General features: G+C 40.0%; 1 pseudogene; it reads left to right on the top strand.

Annotated features, from left to right (window-relative positions):
• The first annotated feature begins 670 nt into the window (after positions 1-670).
• Positions 671-1490, top strand: LOC144239151 (MICOS complex subunit MIC27 pseudogene; annotated as a pseudogene).
• The last annotated feature ends 4732 nt before the right edge of the window (positions 1491-6222 follow it).

Raw genomic sequence — 6222 nt, 5'->3', positions numbered from 1 at the left:
GTAAACCACATCTTGATCCATTCGTCAGTTGATGGAAACTTATGCTCTTTCCATGTTTTGGCTGTTGTTGAGAGTGCTGCTATGAAATTGGGGTACATGTGCCCCTATGCATCAGCACTTCTGTATCCCTTGGGTAAATTCCTAGCAGTGCTATTGCTGGGTCATAGGGCAGTTCTATTGTGATTTTTTTGAGGAACCTCCATACTGTTTTCCAGAGTGTGCATGCCTTCTTTGAAAAATAACTATTTATGTCTTCTGCCCATGTTTTAATTGGATTATTCATTCTTTTTGAGTGTTGAGTTTTATAAGTTCTTTATATATTTTGATATTAACCCTTGATCAGATACATTGTTTGCAAGTATCTGTCACCCCTCCATAGGTTGTCTGTGAATTTTGTTGATTATTTCCTTTGCTGTGAAGAAGCTTTTTCTTTTATTTCATCAAAAAAATTTTGGGGCACTTGGGTGGCTCAGTCAAGTGTCAGACTTTGACTCAGGTCATGATCTCGCAGCTCATGAGTTTGAGCCCCAAGTCAGGCTCTGTGCTGATAGCTTGGAGTCTGGAGCTTGCTTCAGATTCTGTGTCTCTCTCTCACTCTCTGCCTCCTCCCCCACTCTCTCTGTCTCTGAAAAATAAATAAAAACATTAAGAAATTTTAATGTTGGGAGAAGGTCACAGACATGGCGGCTGTTAGGATGGGAAAGCTGACAACCATACCTGCAGGTCTGATATGTGCATCTATAAGTGTGCATGCGGCCAAAGAAGAATTGAAAAAGCATCTAGTAAAACCAGAGCAGCTCCCCATATATACCACACCACCTCTGCAGTCTAAATATGTTGAAGATCAGCCTGGTCATTTACAAATGGGCTTTGCATACATCCGCACAACAACTGGTCATTATATTGACTGGTGCAAGGGTGTTTATGTTTTTGTGAAAAATGGGATAATGGATACAGTACAGTATGGAAAAGATGCTTATATCTATCTGAAGAACCCACCTCGAGATTTTCTTCCAAAAATTGGAGTGATTACAGTTTCGGGATTAGCAGGCTTGTTTTCAGCAAGAAAAGGTTCTAGGTTTAAGAAAATTGCTTATCCACTGGGACTGGCCACTTTAGGGGCAACTGTTTGCTATCCAGTTCAGTCAGTAATAATCGCAAAGGTAACTGGGAAAAAGGCATATACTACAAGCCAGCAAATTTACGAAGCAGTTAAATCATTGTGGACAAAAAAACAACAAAAAAGAGTCACTTTCTAACCTGAAAGAAAAAAAACTAAGATAGAAGAAAACTCTGCTGAAATAGAAATACCTGCAAAAACAACTCAGAACCTGAAACACTCAGTGCCTTTGCCAACTGAACTCATCTTTGAAACAAAGACAGAATCAGAATCTACCTCAGGTGCTGCACAGTTTATGCCTGACCCCAAGTTCATGGATCATGGGCAGTCCCATCCAGAAAATGTAGATATGTACAGCACTAGAAGCTGAAATAGTCTGCATAGAGAACTACAGGATGTGTAAAGTTGAAAATGATGAAAAAATCATGTGAAGGGTAATTGTGATACATAGAATATAACCTAAACCAAGTTTTCCCCTTACATCTTCTAATGTAATGTACAATTTGACTAATCACATAAGTAATTAAAGCACAAACTGTGACTTTAATTCAAACAATATTAAATGATTGACAAAGAGGCAGAAGTAGAAATATTGGGATGTATTTAATGATATTTAGTGGTGTTTATAAAAAATACCCAAAACTAGAGTAAATATATAAACACTGATGAGATTAAGATCTGAACAAATATGTATGTGGGCATAAAAATATTTATACAGATACACATATACACATTGCTTTACCTTTTTTAAATTAATGTCAGCTATATTAGAATGTTGTGTGGAAGGATGTGTTGCCCACTTTTTCATTTTCCAGAGCTGGAATAAAATATTCATATTTTATGACAAAAAAAAGAAATTTTAATGTTTATTTATAAAGATTTTATTTATTTTTTAATTTAATTCTAACGTTTTTATATTTTTGAGAGAGAGAGAGAGAATAGCAGCCAGGGAGGGACAGAGAGAGAGAGGGAGACACAGGATCCAAAGCAGACTCCAGGCTCTGAACTGTCAGCACAGAGCCTGACATGAGGCTTGAACTCACAAACTGTGAGATCATGATCTGAGCTGAAGTCAGACACTCAACTGACTGAGCTACCCAGATGCTCCAATGTTTATTTTTGAGAGAGAGTGAGAGACAGAGTGTGAGGGAGGTAGGTTACAGAGAGAGAGAGAAGGAGACACAGAATCAGAAGCAGGCTCCAGGCTCTGAGCTGTCAGCACAGAACCTAACGCGGGGCTCAAACTCACAGACCGTGATATTGTTGCCTTAAGCAAAGTTGGATGCTTAACCGTCTGAACCACCCAGGTGCCCCAGGAGCTTTTTATTTTGATGTACTCCCAGTAGTTTATTTTTGCTTTGTTTCCTTTGCCTCCGGAGACATATCTAAAGAGAAGTTGCTATAGCCAGTGTCAGAGATGTTGCTGCCTATGTTCTCTTCTAGGATTTTTATGGTTCCAGGTCTCACATTTAGGTTTTTCATCCATTTTGAATTTATTTTTGTGTATGGTATAGTCACGTGGTCCAGTTTCATTCTTTTGTGTGTAGTTGTCCAGTTTTCCCAATACTATTTGTTTTTATTTTTTTATTATTTATTTATTTATTNTGATGGACACTTAGGCTCTTTCCATGTTTTAGCTATTGTGGAGAGTGCTGCTATGAACATTGGGGTACATGTGCTCCTATGCATCAGCATTTCTGTATCCCTTGATAACCCACATCTTCTTGATCCATTTGTCAGTTGATGGACACTTAGGGCCTGTATTGCTATGAACTTCCCTCTTAGAATGGCTTTTGCTGAATCCCAAAGTTTTTGGACCATTGTGTTTTTATTTTCATTTGTTTCCATGTATTTTTTATTTAAAAAATTTTTAATGTTTATTCATTTTTGAGAGAGAGACAGAATTCAAGTGGGGGAAAGGCAGAGAGAGGGAGACGCAAAATCTGAAACAGGCTCCAGGCTCTGAGCTGTCAACACAGAGCCCAATGTGGGGCTCAAAGCCATGAAACATGAGATCATGACCTGAACCAAAGTTGAATGCTTAACTGACTGAGCCACCCAGGTGCCCCTGTATTTTTGTTTTTGTTTTTGTTTTTTATTTTTTTCTGGTTGGCCCATTCATTGGTTAGTAGCATGTTATTTAACCTCGTGCATTTATGGTCTTTCCAGATTTTTTCTTGTGGTTGGCTTGTAGTTTCATAGTGTTGTAGACAGAAAAGGTGCATGGTATGACTTTGATCTTGAATGTGTTGAGGCCTGTTTTGTGGCCTGATACGTTATCTAGTATGGAGAATATTCAGTGTGCACTTTTCAGTGCTTTCATTTTAATGCAGTCTCAGGCCACTCAACCATTGTACAGTTCTCATGTGGACACAAAAAACACAGCCCTTTGTTTCTTCTGCATGTAATGGAAGTGCATTTCACTTCTAAACCAGCATTCTTATTATACCTTCTAGCAGGTGCAGCTTTAGTCTCTGGTTCTTGACTTGATTGTGTGAGCCAGTTATTAATTCTTCTGTTTTTCATAAACTCCGCAGGACGTAAGCAAACTTCCTGAAGCTATTTGTCATTTACTTGAAGCAAGTGAGAAATTTGTTCCTCAGTTTTCAGGGTGGAGAAATTTGCTATATTTTTTCTTTTTTTTAATTAAAAATATTTTTTAAATGTTTATTTTTGAGAGAGAGAGAGCATGAGCAGAAGAGAGGCAGAGAGAGAGGGAGACACTGAATCTGAAACAGGCTCCAGGCTCTGAACTGTTTTTATTTTTTCCTGTTGAGCTGTTGGCTCAGAGCCTGACGCAGGGCCTGAAATTGTGAATGATGACATCATGACCTGAGCCAAAGGCAGATACTTAACCTACTGAGCTGCCCAGGTGCCCCATGCTATATTTTCTTTCTAAGGGTCTGTTTGTCCACACGGAGAACACAAAACTTAACTCTGTAGTAGGTAGAGGTGTAATTTATTCCCCAGTCAGATCCCAAAACGCAGCTTGTCAATACATGTACATATTATTGTAACTGATACTCTGACTGTATTGTGGGAAGAGTTGTGTTAAGTATGTGTAATTCTTCTCTTGCTTATAAGGGATGTTCCTAGTGGGAAATGCAACAGTAGAATAGTGGTAGTGGGATGAATGGGCAGTTGGGAGCCCACTAGACTTCCCCAGCTGAGCCATGAGGTATCAGGACAGCAGTGTAGGATTCTGATTTGAGGGATATGTAACAGGAAGCCTCTACATCGGTCAAGGAACTAAAGAAGGTGGATGTGTGGGGCTCCTGGGTGGCTCAGTCGGTTAAGCGTCTGACTTTGGCTCAGGTCATCATTTCATAGTCTGTGGGTTCGAGCCCCGCGTTGGGCTTTGTGCTGACAGCTCAGAGCCTGGAGCCTGCTTCAGATCCTGTGTCTCCCTCTCTCTCTGCCCCTCCTATGCTCGCTGTCTCTGTCTCTCAAAATAAAATGAAGACATAAAAAAAGAAGGTAGATGTGTTTAAAGAGACTCTAACATTTACGGTAGCCCTAGGCAGCCAGTAGAGAAAACAAAGGATATTTAGGGCCTCATTATAGATGACAGTAAGCTCAAAGTGGCAGCAGACCTTCTTGTCCTGGTAGTTCTAGATATCATAACATTTTAGGACTACGTTGTGTTGTGTGTACTGAAGTGTCTTGTGTGCAGTGGTAGGATATGCTAATGATTTTTTCCGATCCCACCAAAGCCATGTGATTAAAGTCTGTTTGCCTTCGTGGGTCAGATTACATTAGACATTAATGTGGCAGTGCATTAAGACCTATAATTTTTCACCAGTGGATAGGTCAAGACCTAGAGAAGACGAATATCTCATCTGAGGTGTCTCAATACCATTTCATGGATGACATTATTGTGGTTGAAAGGTGCAAGAGGAGCAGATAGTCTTTCTTAGTTGGTCTGATTTCTTAGTGATTGGCACTAGAAGATGAATCGGTAAATATTAAGGAACAGCAGCCACCCAAGTAAGGGTTTTGTTTGGGGTTTTGTTTTCCCTTCCTAGTACTTAACTGTTCACATTCTTACATCTGTGAATCAATGGATTATAGTCTCTTAATGCCACGAGTCAGTCAAAAGTATTTCTGAAATTAAGTCATTAACATAATATCCAATATGGGTAGCTCGATGTCTTTGTGTGCTATTGTTTTGTTTTGCTGTATTTGTTTATATTGAAGTATAGTTGACACGCAGTGTTTTGTTAGTGTCAGATGTACAACATAGTGATTCCAACAAGTCAAGTCTATACATTCTGCTATGCTCACCACAAATGTAGCCGTGTGCTTTTGTTTTTGGTGCTTGCCTCACACCACCTCTGAGTGTATTCTTTTAAGAGACTGCTGCTGGCTTGTTTGTGAGTAGTGATGGACATTGAGAGAGGAACACATCAAGAGTGGAGGTTTTTACACTCTCACATCTCTATCAAGGGATTGGTAAGATGACAATTCCATGAAGTGGTTATAGCCCAGTGAGCCTCCATGTTTACAGGGAAGTACCATACCAAGGATAAAAGTTAACTGGGCATTAATAGTGTCTTACAGCTACAGGAAAATGTACTTAGTCACTCTCCAGGTATGGTTGCCATAGATACAGGGCCTTTGACATCAACTTTGGCTTCTTGGTGGCTTTGGTACACCAAGTGTCTTGGGGATGCCTGGGTCTAGTTTGTGAATTTACCCACTAAGTTAAATTCCAGTGGGTGATGGGGGCCACTGTAGCTGCACAACAGCCAAGAAAACTATTGACAGTTGTGCCTGGAATGGGAATTCTGCTCAATTAGTGGAGTTTAGGACTGGATACTTGTCCTGGAGAATAAGCACCCAAATGGCTCTCGCTGCATTTCACGGACTCATGCAGCTGGTAATGTCCTGGCAGTGGGGGTTGATGGCTGTCAGCTGAAAGGCTACATGATCAATTTTTAGCTTTTGTTGGAATGAACATTAACCAGCAGAACACTAAAAATGCACTCCATCTATTTGTGTGTTATATGACCATGGGTAAGGACCCTTTGAGGGAAATTCTATGGAATCACCAAGCTCATGAAACATGTCATGCGCAGGTTAGGACCCGTGCTAACTAGAGA

The sequence above is a fragment of the Crocuta crocuta genome, unplaced genomic scaffold, assembly GCF_008692635.1.
Source record: "Crocuta crocuta isolate KB4526 unplaced genomic scaffold, BGI_CrCroc_1.0 scaffold660, whole genome shotgun sequence".
Classification (NCBI taxonomy): Eukaryota; Metazoa; Chordata; class Mammalia; order Carnivora; family Hyaenidae; genus Crocuta; species Crocuta crocuta.
Note: the sequence above shows the minus strand (reverse complement) of the source record. Positions and strands in the feature narration are given on the sequence as shown.